The sequence below is a fragment of the Odontesthes bonariensis genome, chromosome 18 (assembly GCF_027942865.1).
Source record: "Odontesthes bonariensis isolate fOdoBon6 chromosome 18, fOdoBon6.hap1, whole genome shotgun sequence".
In the NCBI taxonomy this organism is placed as follows: Eukaryota; Metazoa; Chordata; class Actinopteri; order Atheriniformes; family Atherinopsidae; genus Odontesthes; species Odontesthes bonariensis.
In genome coordinates this window covers 19,780,975-19,802,029 of record NC_134523.1, presented here as the reverse complement: position 1 = coordinate 19,802,029, position 21,055 = coordinate 19,780,975, and the positions used below count along the sequence as shown (strand labels likewise).

Genomic DNA, 21,055 nt, shown 5'->3' with positions numbered 1-21,055 from the left:
ATGCCACACCGTTACTGTAAGATGAATAAAAATTCAAATATAAAAACAAAAATACTATGGGGTCCTTATATGAAACAAAAAAAAATTTAAATTGAAAAAAAAAAAAATAAAAAATAAAAATAAATCATGTCTTTCAGAGCCAGCAAACAAATACAATTAGTCCAAAAATCTGACTTCCTGCCATTCTTCCTTAATCCTAACAGAGGGTTCAACATCATAATGTCAGAGACAGTTTCATACCGACTGCTGAGGATGGATGCCACCACTACTTTATTCTTCACACCCTCAGCGTGCGGTTGGATGCATCTCCCCTGCCACACGTAAAGGTCAGACAAATGAAATCAAAGAGGTGCGGAACACATGTCGAAATTGCTTGCCAGTGCACTGCAAAGAAATTTCATCCATCTTCATCTGAGAGGTGCGATTTACCCGAGACCTGGGCGACTCTCTGCAGGGCTAAAAGAGGTTGGAGGAGAGAAGAAGGGAGGGACATCTGGGCAGGGAAGCAAAACGAGTACAAAAGCAGGACAGCAAGAAAGAGAAGGAGAAAGTAAGGATGGATGTCTGCGTGTGGGAGCGTAGACAGGCATAACGTGACAACAGGGAAAGAGAGACGACGTCGACACAAAATAAATAAATAGAAGGATGAAAAAGGCTTTTCAACTCGCAGTCATCGTGGACCAGCAGTTCTGCTACACGGTCGACAGCTAATCTTCATGTAGGCGTGTGTCTGCATGAGTGTCACTCAGTATATCGACTACTTTAACAGACTTCCTCGTGCCTGCAAGACCCAACTTCATTCCATCAGTCGACAAACAGAAAAGTAAATTCTCACCAGTCACTGGCAATTCAGTAATCACAAGAGTAATCACGTAAATCCTTCGATTCTGGTCCGTAATGGAGTGAATTTTGCTGCTCATCTTTGCAGTCTGTCGTTTTGAGCCATGTTTTGCAGCTTTGGGTTGTTGTCCAAACAAAACAACATATTTAAAAAGGCTGCGATTCCACATACGCATGGTGAGCAATAATCTTAATTTCTATATGATGAAAGGTAAAAAGTGGTAAAGGAACATTTAAATGTCTTTTTTCTTTGTTTTTTTTAATCATATTTAGAAGATGTTCATCTGAAACGGTGGATGGAAACTGGAGAAACTTCCATTAATGTGCAAAAAGAAAAAAAGAAAACTACACGCCCGCTTGAGGTTGTATTCATTCATTTGGAAAGAAAACTTTATTAGGGGACATTAGCGGACATGGAAACAACTTTTTGAACTGCGTCTGTCTTGGCAAAATATAAATGAGGCAACTCACCTACTATTTCTGGTCTAAGCAGGCGAAAACAAACTCACGTCACTGACTGTCGTCTTCTCAGATATGAAAAAATATACAAGATTTTCCCAGAGATGAAAGTAATTCTCTCCACTTTCCTCTTGTGGATATTCACGGCAGCTGTTGTTGTATTTGCTTCCCCTGAGGTTTGTTTCCATCGTGGCAGTATAGGCTTCGTAACGCGTGCAGCCGCTTTCTGGTGACACTGTACAGCAGAGTTTAGTCACTCCAAACCATCCATCCTTCCATTTTCAATACCCACTTAATCCAATTCAGTCGTGGGGGGCCGAAGAGCCTAACCCAGCTGCCATTGAGCGAGAGGCGGGGTAGACCCTGGACAGACCATCAAAGGGCCACACAAAGACAAATTAGATAAACAACCATGCATGCTCACACTTACTCCTCGGGTTGATTTATAGTCACCAGTTAACTTAACATGTATGTTTTTGGATGGTGGGAGGAAGCCAGAGAACCAAAGGTCAAAAAAAGATCATTTCAGATAGACTTTGATAACTATTAATGATTATCAACTTTAATTATTAACTATTGATAAGAGACCATATGACTTCAGCCATTAAAGCTTAAGCTGAAACCATGACATCTGACCTGATCCTGACTGTTGTTTACATCTCCTCATTGCACCTTGTGTTTTAAACGCTTCCTGCACTTTTCTTGAGTTTATGATAATTCTGCTGGCATTCGGATGAAAACCTGAGCAGTTCTGCTTTGTGGGCGTACAGAACGCTATCTGCAAGCAAATAAGCATGCTCCCGGGTCGCCCGCCTTCACTCTGTGCACAAACGTGTCACAAAAACAGCAGAGAACGTATCCCAAGGCAAAGAAGAAACAAGGATAAATGCGGAGATAGAAATGGTGCCCTGTGGTGCGAACAATTCTCCCAAATATTCTTCAAGGCTTCGGCTCCTGCATCCGTGGCTCTGTTTTCCCCGGTGCTCCAAATGAACCACAACAGAGTCAATGAGACCTTAACAGGCTAAGAGGCTCATCTAGTATACTTCAGCCAAACATGGCTGCTGGGAGTTCAATTCTGATGATCTTCACATCACATGCTTCCTGACATTCAGTGCAGTCTTTACAGACGAGCTTTAAGATGCAGTTTGCTTGAATTGTAGAAGCGTTTGTGGGATTCATGTGTTCTAAAGGAAGAATTTTCTAGGACTTGGTCTCTGCACCACATCAGGTGCTGACTTTTGGAGACGGAGCAGACGAGAGGATTAAAAATAGGGCTACAGCGATCATTTTCAAAAATCAGTTTCCATGTCCAATTTCACAATTCTCTGAAGATCCACAGGGACGTAGCTAGGAGACACATTACCGTGTGAGGACACAAATAAATTCAGGGACCGGTTTTTTTTTGGCTTGGGAAGCATTGCTAACATTTTTTGCTCACATGGATCAAAAAACAACAGCACATAAATCTGAATACATCTGAAATCTTCAAGCTTGGGAAACCATGAGACAGAAAATGGAATATGTTATTTTCACAAAAGACATTGATCTCTGTGGGAAGCCTTTTGTCTGAGTTGATGCAAAGAATAAAAATCGGACAAATGGCATCAAATCCTTCTGAACAGAGCTGGATAGCGGGTGGTATTTAATGGATCCCTATCCCAGATTCTACTGATGCTTCCTAAACTGCATTATTGGCTTATTTACTGCAAGATGAACGAGTGGAACAAAAGGAAGCAAAAAGTTGCACTATTGTGTCAACCCTTTCAGCGATGATGTTCGCACCTCTTCTGTGAACATACACACATCTCCCACAATCCCCAGAAAAAACACTGGAGAACTTTTTCACATTTTTACCAACAAGAAGTCGACCAGCTGTCCTAACACAGACACGATATCCGGTTTGTTTGAGCCTTCTGCGTTTCCCATTTGTGCGCCTAAGGTGGCCATATGGGTCAAGTTTGTGCTCCTCGCGTCTTTCGTAGGGACCAACGGAAATTGGAAGTTGCACAAAACAGCATACAGTGTGACAAGCCTGATTTAACGTGGATCATTTCAAACATTTGTTTTTAGTCTGATTGAACAAAAGCAGAGAAAAGAAAACCAAATTGCATGAGGAAACTTAATCCTCAGACACTTTCACCCGGCATAATTACACGTGTCTGCTGGTCTGTTAACACTTGAGGCTGAAATATATTGGAATGAGTCTTCGAAGCCAAAGAAGCTAGAGCAGCACTCTCCTGAAACGCATAACTGACATAAAAAGATCAAAGTTTGAAAAGAATATTCACCATAAAGGGCTCAATGAAAAAAAAAAAAAAAAAAAGGGGGCACAGGGAAGGACGGCCTCGTGTAAGTTGCTGGTGTACAATTTGACCTCGTCTGGACCTCTGCTGATGAATTTGCAGCCGGTGATATTTACAGAGTGAGGAAGCCACAGCGGCAGAGTGACTTTAATGACAGTTCTTTGTCAGCTCTCCTCCTCTGCCTCCTCATCTTCTTGTCTCTGCTTCCCTAATTTCCTCCGAGCGCAGCAATTCGTTTTGAAAAAAAATAAATAAAAAAAATCACTTTTCTGTCTGAACCGGTCGTGCGGCTCACAAAGCTTCTCTGCGACAGTCGGGACTTTTATACAAAAACTTTTGATCGGCAGCACAAGATTGAATGCTAATGTGGGGTTTCCATTCCCCTCCCCCTCGTTTCTTTATGTGAAAAGAAAAAAAGAAAACTTTCAGGAGTCATTTGGTGAGGCTGAAACATACGCTCTCCTCCTGAAATAAACTGCTGAGAGATGCTCTTTGTGGAGCTCTGAAACGTGGGCTACCGTGTAAAACCTAAAAATCTGTTGAGCCTTCAGTCCATTACATCACCTTGAGCTAGTAGAACACATGACTTCTTGACAAGACTGCGCCTAAAAGAGGGATCCTACCAGCTGTCCATGGTCCAACATACAAGAGAAGGTATGTATTTGGCGTGTGGTATGAACTCTCAGGCTATTTACTGCATGCTCCTTCATATCATAATAATCTGCCCCAAGGTCACAAAGGAGGCAGAACCTGAGGAAGAGAAGGGCAGAGTGGAGTCAAGTGGGTCACTTCACACTCTAAAAGGATCCGCTTGAATAGAGGTGTAAATTAATGGAAGAAAAAGGAGCTGCTGCAGTGTCTCTGGGTTATTTTGACCAAAGCATGTCACAGTCATTTCATCGAGACCTTGGAAAATCGTGTCAGCTTGTGCAAAGAAAGAGCATCGTTTGTCTTCTTCAAAGGCAAAAGGTGCTGACAACGAAAACCAATCTAATTGAGAGGTTTTCGAGCTCATATTCTAATTTTTAAGCAACCCGACTTTACATTTAGCTTTTGCACAGAACCATGTTTATTTTAATAAATGAAGTGGCCTCATAATGAATTTCACTCTGCAGCAAACATTAAATGTCAGAAAACATCTTCCTTTTTTTTTTTTTTTTTTTTTTTTTTTTAAAATCGATTCTTTCACCATAGGCAGCAGGAAGTTTGTGTCTGCAGTGAGCCAGCTGTCAGTATACAACACACACACACACCTGGAGGGAGGGTGCTGCGTTGTGTTGCTGATCAATAAAGCAGGAAGAGAAGCTTGATAGAGACGCAGAGGTCAACTGTGTGTGTGTGTGTGTGTGTGTGTGTGTGAGTGAGAGACTGAGTTTGAGTTTGGCAGGTGGCCATGTTGAAAGGTGTCGATACCACCTGAGAGGGCTGAGGAGGTTGAGTCGGGAATTAAACCCTTTCAGATTTTTTTTTTCAAATTTTTTTTCATCATCTATCCATCTGTCCTCTTTCAATTTTTTTTTTATTATTATTCTGGTAACATTCCCTTTTGCACACTTAATTAAGTTTTAAACCTGAGTGATTCCCATTTGGACGGATTAACATTACAATAGGAGATGGAGAATGAAATAGCCCCTGTGCTTCCTGTAATGCAACTCATCATTCATATAAGATATGAGTAAAATGCAGATGTGGTCTGTGTAGCCTCACTCAAATGTGCACTCGTTTCTGTTAACCTAATTTTCAACACAGTTAAGCTTGAATTGCATGCAGTTGTATTTACAGATAAGCATGCGCCAGATAACCATACACCGATCTTTTTCTATACATTGCAAGTATACACACTGATTTGAAACAACAAAAATATGCTTTCGGTGTTGTCAGCAGTTGGCAGTGTAGGCTCTGTTCTACATTACTGTGACAACAGCCATTTGAACTTGGAAGACAACATTTTCGAGTTCCCAGTAGCAAATTTCCACTGGAACTCTTAAATAAAACAAACTCAAGTTCAGTCCGGTGATTGATTTTTGCAGTGTTAAGTATTTTAGTCTACTCACAGAGCTACAGAAGACCCCACAGGTCAAAAGTATTTAATCCCAATGAATTGCATCCTCTACTGTACACCTCGAGTGCGACTCTGGAGAGAAACAGCACGTTTGACTGCTGCTTCACTGTAAAATATGCATGTGAGCGTTAATGTATTATGCAGGAGTTGATTAGCATTCATGCATGATTCAGATGTTACAAACACACGTACGTGTGATAACCTGAGGTGAAAATAAATTAACACAGCAAGGAACCTGCGAGGAAAAAAAACAACAAAAAAAACTCATTGTTCATTCAGATCCAAGCAGCTCTGATGAGCAGCTTAATAACTGATTGCGGACAGATTTTTGCAAAGGACACAGTCAGTGGGGTTACATGGCACTGAGAGGGTCGGATTATTAGCTAAATTACAATAAGACTGAGTTTTTAAATTCATCTAGACACCTTAATCGGACAAGAAATTGGATCGGATTACTCGCGATCAGATTAAGACCCCGAGATAACTCGGTTGAAAGTCAAATGAAACGTGCTTGTAGACGGGTGAAGCACGTGGTGAATTAGACTTTACGTTCTGCGCATGCTCGAGATTTTTTCCCGGGGTCGTAAACCAAAAGTCGGAAGATACAATATTACTGTTGTAGTCGCCGCCGTCGGAAAGAAACAACGTGATGGAAAATGTGCCATTGTGCATCGCGTTGTGCAATAAGCAGCACATTACAAACAAAATGTAGAGGGACGTAGCTTCATCTTGCTCTTTGTTCGCCATCTTTCTCAAATGCCCGAGTTTGTTGTTGTTGTGGTTGTTGTTGGTGGTGAAGCGGTCAACCGGAAGTGGCTCTATTAGCAATAGTTGAAATGGGTACAGTGCCACCTATCGTACCGGAGTATGACATGCTTTGTGCCTATGATTCGATTCATTCACTGCCATATATCCACGGATAATTACCCTTGCTCAAATAAGGAGCAACTCAGTCTTATTGTTATTCAGCCAATAATCTGATCCTTTCAATGCCATGTAACCCCACTGAGTGTTGTATCCCCGCTTATAGCTCCTCCCACAAGCCTCCTCTCAACTCCATCCTCTCTCCTCGGGGAGCACTTTGGGTGATACACCCTTCAAAATATTTTTCTGTGGATGATTTTGAGCCTGTACTTTTAAAATCACAGAAGTGGTCAGAAAAAGTTCTTTTTTTTTCTTCCCTTTTTTAAATCCCCTTCTCGCCTTATGTGCAGTCGCAAACCATCAAGGGTTTTCAGCTTGTTGCATCACCATTATTCTGCATTTTGTCAAAAAAAAGTGTTGAAACAAAAGAGGATGAAGGGAGGAGATAATGGCACAAAGGAAGAGGAAAGGAGCCACAGAGGAGCGCTCATCCCCCACCGGGTACGCTTGATTTGTGATGCTGCAGTGCCTCGCAGCTACAGAGATGGGTGGAAAGCACAGGAGGGAGAGTAAGTTGAAATTAAACACACACAAACATATTTAAAATTTAAAGGTCTGAGAACTTTCTGTCTTTTTAAAATTTTGTATTTCCTTATTATCAATCACTGAGTGCTTCAAAAAACATTCCCCACAGTAAATAAATAAAATAAATGGATGTATTAGGATGCTCTGGCTTGCCTCCAGAAATTCACCGGTGTCTGCGTATGTGTGTGTTTGCGTTTTCAGCTTGATGCAACTTACAGCAGTTTCTGACAGCAGCGGAACAACTCCTCTGACCTAATGAGACTGAAAGGAGGATAGACTCCAAATTCACTCTGAAAGCTTTAACTAATCTCCATCTTGCATTCCTCACATCAAAAGACTATCTGGAATTTAACATTTCAAAGTAGAACAGGTGATACATTGCATTATTTCAGTTCATTTGAATTTTTCTTTCACTCAGAAACAAGTCAGAGAACTGCATCCAGCCACAAGAACAACAAGGAGTCCGGGACTTTGCGAGGACATGAAATAACCCACCAGGAGGAGATAAGTAGCCAGCAAGGGGCTTCCGACGCAAGTCTGTCACGAACAGTTAAGTTAATTGGGTGATCAAATATGTTCAAGGTATAATTATGATTATGTGTGCCTAATTACCATAATAGCCTTCATAGATCTGTTTGAAAACAGCCAGGAGATACGCATATATGTATATGTTCAAAAAGGTAAACTAGCATACTTCTCTGAATTAAATAAGTAATTATATCAATAGTAGATTTTTACTACAGCAAGAAAAAAAAAATCAATTACAATTAGTTTTTAATGACAATTATCATCTCTAAGTGTATTTTTTTTTGCAATAAAAGCACAACATTTGGGGGGGACATGCAGGGAAATGCTCGAGAGAATTGAAGTCAGAGAACTCATGACATCCGAGTTTTACACCAAGTTGGGAAAGCCGTTTTCCCTCTTTGTTGTCCTCCTTCATTCCCCGTTTACTTACAGTTTCACTTGATTTTTTAAGCTTGCTTTGGGCACCACAGTTTAGGAACTACTACTTAAAACTACTTTGTAAGGTTTAGGAAAAGACTTTGGTCAAGTTAAAATGTGATGGTAAATGATGCCAGGGTCCTCACAAATTGGCAGTGGAGGATGCTGTAAGAACTCACAGGACTGATATGACAAAGCTAATATTTGTCTTGGTGTCTGTTTGCAATATGGTGTGCCACAATGAGAGGATAACTGCTTTTTGAACAGACTGCTTGCAGCTTACCTGGCCTCTAAAATGCACCGGACGTGTTGGGGCACTACGAGGCGCTATGTTGGGCTGGTCTGCGCCAGATACTGGTGGCCAACTACTTACAGCACCTAAGTTATTTTCTGTGGTGCAAAGCCCTGCTTCTAATTTAGTAAGCCTTCATTCCAATGCTGCAGAAAGACAACATTTATAAAAATAAAAAGTATGACTCACTCTAGGCTGCAGAGGAATCCGATGTACTAGGCAGGAGAGAGAAAAGGAGCAGAGGAAATATAGAGAAACCACAAACAGAGATGAAAATAGCCTTTTAAGTATGAAATGAGAAAGATACTTGGCAAAACAGGTGTTAGAGTAGAGCAAGCATGTGTTACTTGTCAAACTAACCATTGTACCGAGAGATTTAGTGCCGCTAGTTGACCTAAGTTAATTAAGTGCGTAGCAGCACAATACAGTGTTTAAGCTTGTGAGTTCAGTTGGTGACACAATACATTAACTGCAACACACGTAAACCGCACAATCATTGCTGCTGAAAAAACGAAGTCGACTCTCCACTCTCTTCTCAGAAAGACAACCTCTCAGCTGAACCAAACACACAACTAACAGAGCTCTAGCAGACGCAACTGATACATACAGACAGTGCCATTTGTTGTCACCATGCTTGCACACTTTTGAGCTTGAGGCCATTGGTCATAAAAATAAAAAGTAAATTGTAATAATTTACCCATTCAGCAAATAGCAACCACTCAAAAGCACAGACGTCCTGCATCTGGTTGAAGCAGAACGAGACCGAGGATGCTCGGACAGTTGAAATAAACCGAAAAACTGATGGAATTTCATGAGGCTGGGCAGCCGTGGCTCAGTGGTTAGAGTCTGTCGTCCAATAACCGGAAGGTTGGCAGGTTCGATTCCCACTCGTGCCACTCAAGTTAAAAAAAAAAAAAAAAAAAGATTGGGGGAACTGACAGCTGGAGGGGTGTCAGTCCACCTCCTTGTCACGACTGAGGTACCCTTGAGCAAGGCACCGTACCCCCATGCTCCCCGGGCGCTGAATGGCTGCCCACCGCTCCAGGTTGGCATCTGTCTCTGAGTGTGTGACCCTGTGCATGTGTGTGTCAACAGGTGCCAACCTGGATGGGTTAAAAGCGGAGGACACATTTTCGTGTGTATGCATGACCAATAAATCGGATCTTAATCTTAACTGACCTGAAAACAACTATGAAAAACTGTGAGAAAAATGATCCCTGAGGACACAGACACACTGATCTAATTTAGGCTATTTTCTGGCATCATCACTTTGTTTAGAATACTTGCAACTTACCAACCAGACTGGATGAAAATATTACAAAAAATGTTATGCATAGAATCTACTCCACTCAATCCGACTGGCTGTAGCTCCATCTGCCATTTTTAGAGATGTTTTCGAAGGCTTGGATTACGGTCCAATTAATGTTTAATGCATAGTGAAAAGGGGGTATTTTCATGTAACATGATGAACATTTCCAGGAAAAAGCTTGGACATAGCTATCCAAGCATTTCTGAATAACTGGTTTGTTGATTCCTTTTAAAGTAACGAGTAACTAAAACTCATGCTGCTCATAAAAGCTTTGCACATCTGTTGTAGACGTAAAATGTAAATTATACTGCAAATCTTCTAGACAATATGGTGAGTAAACAGGGGAATGCATGTTGTCTAAGACTTCTTCAGCTTCCTTGATTATCCGCATATAAATAGCATGCTACTTCAGGTAGATTTCGAGCATCATTAATAGGCATTTTATGCTGTTGGTGTGACATTTTCTGCTGATGAAATGACACATGAAATGGTCAGGGTAACATTTCAGGAGCAGGGTGTCGTCCTCTCACTGTGCATAGTCTGCAATGAGATGCAAGACCACAAAAATGCATACAAATGACAAGCAAGAAGACTTGGCGTGCAATAAGTGCGTCTTTTTATGAGACCAGTCTTCAAAGCACGGCACAGACCTACCCACACCAATGGACGCTTATAATGACAAGGACTTATTTATATATTATACCATGGCAACAATATACAATAATTTCCCTTCATGGACAAATAAAGTATTTTCTATTTCATTTATACCATCTGGACAATATTTCTTGACACATAAGATTTTAGTTTTTTCGGTTTCCAGTATGAACATTTTGCAAAGTAACGCCAATTTTAATGAAAATTGGAAAAAAAAAAAATTGAAAAACAACTGAAGAAATATTTAATCTGACTGGTCGGGAATGGACTAAACTAAAAGGGTTTCTGCGACAGTTTCTCGTAGCATCAAGTCTCAGGAGAATCTACATTTATCCACCCGAAAAAAAAAAAAAAAAAGACCATGGAGATGAACAACAGTGTATCTAATTATAGATGCATGCATACACACATCAAGCTGATGATGACCAAACAAAGACAGCAACAAGATGAGAGTGTGGAAGAAAAGGACAGAGACACAGAGAGATTAACTTGGAAAGTTTAATTGGGAAGAAGGTCTTAAATCTCCAGAGCATCACCACACACTAATGAGCTGTTAGCTGATTAACACGTTGTGGGTGTGTGAGATGGAGAGTCCCCGAGGAGGTCACAAAAACTACACTGAAACCAGGATTTAACCTTCAAACAGACACAGGTAATCATTTGTCAATTTCAACTGTAGGCACAAAGCAACCAAACAAAACTCTGCAACCAACATTTTCCCCGTTTTCATACATGAAATAATTAAAAAAGGACAAGATTTAAGCCTTTAAGAAGCATTTGCATGTGACAAAAACAAATCATTAGTGGTTACCTAAATCCCCCGAACAGGCCTCCCCTACTGGTCTCATCCCAGCCATAGTAAAAGGTATGAAAATATATTAGATGTGCACCCAAAGGTGAAATGTTTTAGACCACTGAGATTTACCTTCACATCCAAGTCAGAGTACACAAGAATTTGAAAAGAACAGATGTGAAAAATCACCAATCTACACAAACCAATACTCTAATTCATTGTTACAGAGTTCCATCTGTCACTGCTCATCCGCTCTGAAAATAAAAAAAATGCTCCAACATGTGAAAACAGCTGCAAGACCTAAAGCTTCACTGTGTTGGACAGTTGTAACAAATAAAACAAAGTCTGACCCATTTCAAATTTAATGCCAGGAGACAGCCTTGAGGAATCACTACAGTCTTCATCATTTGATCCAAAACAGTCCAAAAAGAGTGAGCCAACGGGTCAAATCAGAGATCCACTGCCTGCAATTTCCTAGGCAGTGAATCCAATTTTCTTTCGAATAACTATAAACAACCATGTACAAATAAATAAATAGATAAACGCAAAGAGAAATAAATCAATAGTTTTTCAAAATTGGAACAAAACAATAATAAGATTGGCTGGTCACCAGTTGGAGCCAGTCAAGCTGAAGATCATCCGATTCAGATACTGGCTGATGCTACGGTGCATTTCCAAGAATAAGCAGATGCTCGTGAGCCTGCCAATATGCACTAAAGATTGCGAAAAATTTGGATTAGATTGTGCAAGAAGATTGCCAACTTTTTCCAGAGTCCGTTGAGCAACTTTCAATCAAGTCATTTAATCCCCATCCTGTAATTCACAATAATCCAAGAAAACAAGGGACGTCCCCTGGAAGTCCACTGACTTTTAAGGAGTCTCCTACATCAGCCACTAGTTCCCTCAACAAATTTTCCCAGCAGGACGTAGGCAGGACTTAAGTGATGTCTACAACAAGTTGTTGTTGAGCTTTGTGCCAAAACCTGAATAAGACATAAACAAGACGTATGACCCTAAAGGCAACATCCCCTGTTGGTTGCCAGATAAGACTTTCTGTAACCGGGAACAGAGGAACATCGTGACTTTTCAAGGTTTCATTAGATATACTTGTTATATATATATATATATATGTGTGTGTATATGCGTTTTGTTCAGTCTCAATACTATCTGCACTATAGTGATACAGGTCCAATCACTTCTCTGTTGCTTCTGCATGTTAGCGTGCTTGTTCAAAATTAGCTAACTAAACTAAACCAAACAAACAACAACCTAGAAAGGTTTTCACACCTTTATGCTGTACAGTTCATCAAATTAACTGCCACAGTTACAGCAGAGAGCAAAGGAGGTCTTTTTAGCTATTCACATTTCTTAACAAACAAACGTCTCATGAAACAGAAGGAGACTCCATCTGGTGGCAAAACCGAGCTCATCTGAATCGTTTAAACTATTAACAATAAGTACCACTTATCGTACGCAGTCAGAACACTTACAACTCATGTGTGTCAAACGGATGTTAGACAGGAAGCATGAAACATCCAAGCGGAATCGAAAACTTCAGTCCTTCATGCTCCTCTGTTAGCAGCAGATGTTGCATAAAATAAAACGTGTTGCAGGAGCAACATCCGCAGCAGCAACGAAGCAGTTTAGCAGCAAAAACACAAAGACGGCACCTAAAGCCTCTGAAACAGGGGCACTTTAGCTTTATATCAAATGCAATTACAGTCTGATATCATGGTAGGGAGGCTTTGGGAGACCTGGTAGTACAGCTCAGGCCTCAAGACAGGAGTCGTATTTTCAGGCCGATTACGGCGACGATTTGGCCTTCACGCTGGATTCTCTGGACCAACCGGAGCCAGCCTGTCTGCTGCAGCTGAACGGATCATTAAAACCACCTCTGGGGCTGTATTTAACACACCTGTTACTCAGCTGCCTCGGCTCACAAACCCAAGAAGGTCGTTGAACGGAACAACCTGATGATCTGACACTCCCTCTCAGTGTCCTGCAGTCCCATCACCACCTTGTTAACTCACTAAAGATGTGTGGACACGTGTAGTACACTCAACAAAGAACAGTGACAGGGAAGATGGGGGACAATCTGCAGACATTTAAACACTCTGCCTAATCCGATCAAAGGTTTACTGCAATTCAGTTTCCATCACGGTAAACTCAACCTCGTTGGGTAAGTACCAAATAAGATGTCTGAACAGGCATAAATCGCAAATTTTCTGGCATCCTGCAGATGTAGACTTCAAATCCAAAGTAGTTTACCAGCTACAAAGTACCGAAGCAGATATTTTCAACAGAGTTTGTGTTTAAAAGTGACTGGAGATCCTGATTTGATTTAAAAGTTCACAACTACAGAACTGGGTGGCAAAGGCAGGAAAAAATAAATAAATAAATAAAAAAATGTAAAAAAAAAAAAAAAAAAAAAAAAAAAAGAGCGCATTCGGGTTAAACTCATTTTAAAATTACAGTGTGAGAACAGCTGCTTTCTTTGCAGGATACGGGCAGATTTAGTTTAATGCTGAATCAGTGAAATTACAACTTAAGTTTTGTGGCTCGCAAGACTTCAGATCCCTCGGCTGTGAAGACATAGATGAGAACGGCACTTTAAAAATGTACGAAGACGATGTCAGTAGAAATCTTGTCCCCTGCTCAAAGATTCAGAATATTTAAACGCAAATATCAATTAATAGAACCAACACCAGCTGAAAACAATGTACAACTGCAGGACAGAAAAAAGAAAGAAAAGAAAAAGTATAATCTCCTGACACTTGGAATAAATCCAAAAGAATTAACAGTTGCCTGATTTAGCCTTGGAAATAAGTCAGCAGACGAGGTTTGAAGATGCACAAAACATCCCTGTTGTAGCCATTTTAAAGACATCCTCACAGGTGGTCTATTGATCCATATGGGTGCAACAGGGAGCCAGTCTGACCTCGGCTCGTCTCATATTAACACACATATGACTGTCTTTGACTGGCCAACTGTTGACGGCTGCCAACTGTTCCCAGCATGCAAAGCAAAAATGGAGAAAGAACATTAAGTTACTGTGCAGCACGGAGCTGCAACAGCTTCAAACTGATGTCCTGCCCAATCTTTACCCCTCTGTCGTGCACTTAGGTCTACGTGTGTGTTTGTTCTTTACAATGCATCTTGATTTCACTCTAATGTGTTCAGTCTTCTTACACTGCATTTATGTGACAGAAAAAGGAAATATGAGACAATAGTAACTGAGCTGATGACCAAGTCTCAGCATGAGATGAAAACAATGTTCTTTTTTTTTTTACATTTGTTCAAACTTAACAGCTTAAAGACATTTCAGATATTTAAACCTGGCACAGTCGGTGGAATATGAAGCGTTTTTCATCACACCCATCTTTTCATTTGCTGGTCTTATTGTGGTTCCTATAGACTGTGTAGGAGTGTCACGATGAAGGCTGTCATAAAGTCAAATTAAATGCTCACAGGATGGGATGACAAACTCAAAACACAGCATTTTCTTCATTTCTAAACCTAACCACGCATCTTTAATACCTAAACCTAACCAACTGCAAGTGACAGTAAAACTGAAAAGTGAAAGTAGTTCAGAAAATGGCGTGAAATTTCAGGGATTAATTGGTCATCCCCTCCTGCCACCCTATAAGTGTATTTGGGTATCTTGTTTGACTGTTTTACATGATGCAAAATGTGAGCATGTCATGATCTTTAAAAGGCAAATGTAGGGACATAATGATTCAGGATGCTTCTAAGGGGATACAGAATACTACAAACGTTAAGCCTTTTGCACTGCAGCCTAATATTGCACATGCTGGAGGGTGACTGATTTGAATTGTGGATGCAAAAAGCTCTGCAGCAAATAAATCAATCATCGAATCTTTCATTGAGCTTCTCCGTTTAGTTTCTAATCCCTTTATGATGCTACAGGCACCAGTAAATAATTATTATTTTTGAAGAAAATTATGCTCTGTACAACATGGCAGAAAGCTTTAAATATTCAAATTTCACTAAAACAAATGCAAAAATCATTATTCAACAGTAGCATCTCGAGTTACTCTTTTGATCATTTGAGAAGGGCTTCATTCTCTTCATCTTGATGTCCTTATTTGCTATAAACTTAAGATGGTGTTATGATGGATTCAAAGGGATTTAGGTTTGACGCAAAAAGTGTCAGACATTAGGCTACTACTCGTTTCCCTTTCAGATAAATTTACATCGTTCTCTTTCCTTCAATTCTTTGGTTCCTTTCCCCACTTCCTGGAAGTTTCTTGCTGAGGGACAAGATGAAAGGGGAGTGAGCATTAGGCAAGAGATGCCTCCCTGACAATGGGTAATTATTTGTCCGTGATGATGACCAATTTTAATTCATACAGTTTCCTGCAATCAGTCTTTGCTACATCCATACAAACAAACACACACACACACACGCACACACACACACACACACACACACACAAGAAGAAAAAAAAAAAAAAAACAGGATTAGAACAAAAGACGAGTCCCGTGGCACAGATTTGCACAGCGAACATAATAGCGGATGACATGCGGCAGTTTGGAGGCTTTCACAGAGACGCTGCTAATCTTCCTGCACTGGAATAACATTATTCTTCCCGCTTCCTCCTCCTCCTCCTCCTCACCGCCCGCCAACCGGGGACTCGCAGGTTATTGTGTCCAAACGCACCCCAAGGTTAACCCACACAATGATCAGGCAGCAGTGAGCTGGCAGCTGGCTGATCAGACTGCTCTGCTGACAGATTTCCACAAGGCAGGTGCTTGTTCAGGAAGGGGTTCAAACAGCACAAAGAGATGTTTTAAGTCGTGACACCTTCACACTGAACAATAAAGGACCAAGTCTAGACTGGGGGGGGGGGCTTGCTGGGAAAAATCGCGGTTTTGGTGTCAATCCTGGTTTATAATGTGTGCTTAGCAAAAAAAATTGTTGATCTTTGACCTCAAAGCGATGACTGTCGCAAAAAAAACAAGTCTAATGTGGAACAATGAGGATAAATCAATCAATAATCCACAATAAACTCCCGACTTTAGGTAGAGTATTCTAAATTCACCCACATACAGATAATTCAATGAGATACAGAAGATGGATCCCGTACAAAAGGCAAAACCAACAGCAATCAGTCAATTCATCAGTTGGAAATCTAGATAATCATCATATCGTTTCTGATCATTTTCAAGCAAAACGTCAACTTCTTAGATGCACGAAAATAATGAACACAGACTGAAAAACTATCCAACAACAACTAAAGAAAAAGGAGGAGCAGCGTCAGTAGGTGCAGAATGAAAAACTGATAAAAAAAATATGATTAAATTAAACCCGATTTAATTCAAAGTCGTGACACAACAACATTTGTTATGCATAAACATTAATTATTAATAGTTCTTCCCTGACAGAGACGTTTATTGTTAGTGTGTCACAGCTCTCAATTGTAATGAGTACTGACACTGGGGCAGTGAACCCATAACCATGTGACAAGCTGGCGTGTTAAAAATACTTTATCTGAACATAAAAAAAAAAAAAATGAGCAGGTCAAGTAGCAAGCATCTGGACCCTAAAATTCCCACTCAATTGGTTATTATTCCTCTAAATAGAAGGTTTTGCCATGAAATGAAATCTCTAACAGTCTTAAAATGCTTTGGCTACGACTTTACACATTATTCCTCATTCACGGAACGGGGGATCTATGAATATGCTCGTCTGACCCCGCCCACATTGCCATCCACAGCTGTAGCTAGCATCTGTTTGCTCATCCAGGCTATGTGGCCTGTAACCCCCATTAGCCTCCTAATAATTTCCTCTTGTAGCTTACGATAGCCTCTCATTTAATCAGCTCCTCGCAGCGCATGCAAAATAGCCATACAGCCCCACCTCACAGGTAGTCGGGACAAAACACACAACTGTCCGACTTTCCTTTTGGGACTTTTGGTGGTGGTCTGCAGATTAAAGCAGAAACCCTCAGTCTTAGCATTGATATTGCTCATTAAATGTCATGTAACATGTTAACATGGTTAAAAACTTGATTACTGTGAAAAAAGATGAAACACTAGCAAAAAAACAAGTGTCAGATGTAACAAATCTGTAGTTTGTCAAGTTACAAGTTCCTGGTGCAACAGACCATTTTCCAACAGTTATTCTTATGAATTTTATTTTATGTTTTGACCCAACATCACTCCGTCGGCTGGATATGATCAGCTCATAAACATTTATGTTCGGCTTTTACTTCAGAGAACGCGGGCAGCGATTCCCCTCATAAAACGGTGGTAAATGTGAGTTTAACCTCCATTACATCCAGTCTCTTCCTTCATATATTAACTTGTTTGCATTCACTGACAGATTACACTCAGCCTCCGACATGCGGCAGTGATTCTGCAGGCTGACTCAGACCTGCAGCTCCACTGCGACTCCGTTGCCAAAAAGCATCAATGTTGACATTAATAATTTAATATCCTGCTCATAATGGATGATTAATTGGCGGAACACCGTCCTTCCAGAAGTGACGGCTGTGTTTGCTTTTTTTATTAAATTTTTTTTTGTCAGACCAGTAATAAAAAATAAAAAAAAAAACAGCAGGAGGATGACCTTCAAAGCAACTGCTCTGTTAGCTCCCCGAATGAACTGTTCGAACCCATCAATCTGCATGCAGCCTGCTTAATGAGATGCTGAACGATGCCAATTAAGGACAATTTAGGTTGTTTACACTGATATTATCCCCTTAAATACCTGATCAGCGTCTGATCAGAGGGTGTTATCTTCTCAGAGACACGGCCAAGGAGGTTCTGCAGACGAAAAAGTAAAACAAGAGGTCCTGGCATTTTTAAACAGCCCACGGAATTCTTTTCCATTATTTACACGAAATTGTGTTATCACAAAGACCAATAGGGAAACAAGCTTCTTAAATCAAAGAAAGCTAAAATCATTTTAAAGAGTATCACAATCAAGTGCTGAAAAGATTACTTTGAGAAGTGTGTGAAGCTCTCAATATAAATTTAAACAACTGAACCATGAGGATGTATCCAAATGTCTTGTTCTGTCAAAAAAACAAAAAAAAAACAACAACAACAACAAAAAGAGGAACCATAATCTGAAAAACAGAATTGAGTGTCACTGCAGCTCTTACAGCACCAGTCTACATGTCCAGTTAGTGAAACAATAGAAATCAGGTCATACACTCCTTGTTTTAATGAGGTTATCAGCAACTAGATGACTTCACGTGGTTGGTGGAAGTTAAACATTAACCAAAGACGGCAATAAACTAAAAATCTGGCGTCACTTCAGTTCAGAAATTATGAAAGCACGCCAAACAAAAGATCCGGAACGTTTGGCTCCAGATCAGCTAAAAGAGGCCCGATTCTGTTCTGATAAGCAGAAACAATCAGTCGATCATCTACATTTTCATTTTTAAGCAGTTCAATAGGTTCAACTTTAGTCGTTTGTTTGTTCTCAAACGTGGAGATTTGATTCTTTTCTTAGAGGCTCTTTGAGTTTTTTAGTCAACACAGAACATCTGCTAACATCAAAACCTTCCCTTTTTCCTGTCTTTAAGAAAATTAAGTAAAAAATAAGACTTAAATTTCAGGCCTGAATGGCAGTTATCACCAGTAGCAGGACAGAGAACGAATCAATGGCAATTATCTTGACTTTTCTGCTTCTTTGTTGGATGTATGAGAGTAAACTCATCCTGTTGTACATATTCAAGGCAATTCATAACCTCGCCTCTCCTTATCCGTCTGATCTTCGGCACATCCCAACCTATTCACGTTCCCTTCGCTCTTCCTCTTCCATCCAACTCAGTGTGCCTTTTGTCCGTCTCAGCACAATGGGGAAAAGAGCCTTTTGTCACTCTGCTCCCCAACTCTGGAACGCTCTTCCTCCCGACATCAGTAATATCGACTCTCTTCTCTTCTTCAAAACACAACTGAAAACTCATGCGTTCATGTTAGCCTTCTCACTTTAAAGTTTTTTTTTTATTTGTGGTTTTAGGTTTTTATTTTATTCTTTTTCCCAATGTTGTATTTGTGTTTTTAATGTTGTAAAGTGTCCTTGGGTGTTTTGAAAGGCGCTGTCAAATAAAATGCATAATTATTATTATTATTTTTAAACTGAGAATGTTTGCTTGTTTTTGTGTTGGTCAGCAAAACCAGCTGTTTGATGGGAGCTCTGGGACTGTGGCTTAGCATGTGGCACTGTTTTTGGATTGTTGAGCCACTGGGTGAGGTGTATCGTTACCAAGATGACCAGAATGCACACCTCTTATTAGCCAGTCAGTCTATGTGACAGCAGTGAAGTGCTCCCAATGGAACAATGTCTAAAGATAACAAATCACCGAATCTAAAGAGGGATTGATTTTTGGATCTATGACATTTCTAATAACAGATTGAGAAAACGTAAAGTCAATGAAATTAGGTGCTTTTCTGTTCAACCAAAAAAAAACTGTTTAGTTTACAGTCAGAATCATCATGGAAAGTGGACTCCACAAGGAGCTTTATAGGATGTAACAGCACACACACACGCGCACATACAGTCAATAACCTCGAATTCGATCAGGATTGTTTTTTTTAATGTTGAAAATAATGACCGACTGGTCCTTTCAGCCGCGTAAAGTCACCTGAGGATGGATCACCGCCGTGCATAAACGTCGGTGGCAGCTCCCCGCTGTGCACTGTGAGGGACCTGGAACCAGAACAAGAGCGATTCTGGATCCGAGTCAGACATCACCTCTGCTGAGAGAGGACTTTCCGGATCACAGGGGACCGGGGCAGATGCAGTCTACGCGTGCGCTCACACACACGCAGATATATCAGTGTAGCCTGTCACTGCAAATTAACCCTTAAGGGAAGACAAAGACACCCACCCAAACACGCTCCGTTCCTGCAGTTCAGGCTGTCCAAACGCAACATTTCACAGGGGGGCGGGGAGGTTTCCACTGTAAAGGGGGGCCACGAAGAGAAGAACCACAGCAGGGAGCTTAACTCCCCAACACACACACACACACTCAGACCCCCCAAGTCTCAGTCCGGCAGACCGTCACAGCCCTTCAGCACGAGACTGAAGTTAAACCATGACTGCAGGAAGGTGACTGGAGTTAATGAGGCTCTGAGGCGCTCGTGCCCCCTCGGCTGTTTGTTGTTGCTGCTACTGCTGCTGCTGCTGTCGCGCGTGCTGATGACAAGCTGATTGACAGACGTCAATCTTTAGCCGCCAAAGGCGCACGCGCCCCATTTTAAAGACATGAGGAAACTCGGAGGTCACGCCAGGATTACCACAAACAAACAAACAAACAAACAAAAAAACACCCATTGCAACCCATACACGGTGGATTTCTTCCTGCATTAACACACACACAAACACCGAGACGATAAGGACAAGGCACGCACGCGAGCACACTCACACTCTCTCACACACACACACCGGGAGAACGAGCGCAGGGTTTCCTGCAGGAAAATGCAATCAGAGGAAAAACAAACTCACCTTTCTGAGTCCACATCTCCACAGACTAGCAAAGAACAGCGAGTCGGACTCCGCTCAGTCCCAGTTCGTCCAGACCGAACATGAAGTCCGGCACATTAATCCAACTGCACCGCTTATTTCCAAATAAACCCGGGACCGAGCGGGCAGGAAAATCCTCTTCCAGCCCCGTGAGCTTAAGGTATAAATCCACCAAAGACAGCAGGCTCACAGAGGCAAAGTCAGGGCGTCAGTGCGTCCACTCCGGGTCAAGATGACACAATGAGGCGTTTCTCAAAAGCCCGGAGTCTTCAGCCACGGGCCACGCCCTCCTCATTATCATAATAGATTGATTTCAGCAAATCAGAGCGCGGGACCGTCGGTTCTAACACCGCCTTTCCTCAATCTAAAGTCACTGTTAGTGTTTAACTGATTTCTGTGAGTTGCACAGATAATACATGACAGAATATGGATACTAATGAATGTAGT

General features: G+C 41.1%; 1 protein-coding gene across 5 annotated transcripts in view; it reads right to left on the bottom strand.

Annotated features, from left to right (window-relative positions):
- LOC142367250 (semaphorin-6C-like) overlaps positions 1 to 20,824 on the bottom strand; it is a 191,438-nt gene extending 170,614 nt beyond the window's left edge. For all 5 annotated transcript variants that reach the window (XM_075449229.1, XM_075449228.1, XM_075449233.1 and 2 more), the window contains exon 1: positions 20,591 to 20,824. The gene's annotated coding sequence lies outside the window, so the exon portion shown is untranslated. The remainder of the gene's footprint in view (positions 1 to 20,590) is intronic.
- Positions 20,825 to 21,055: the final 231 nt, after the last annotated feature.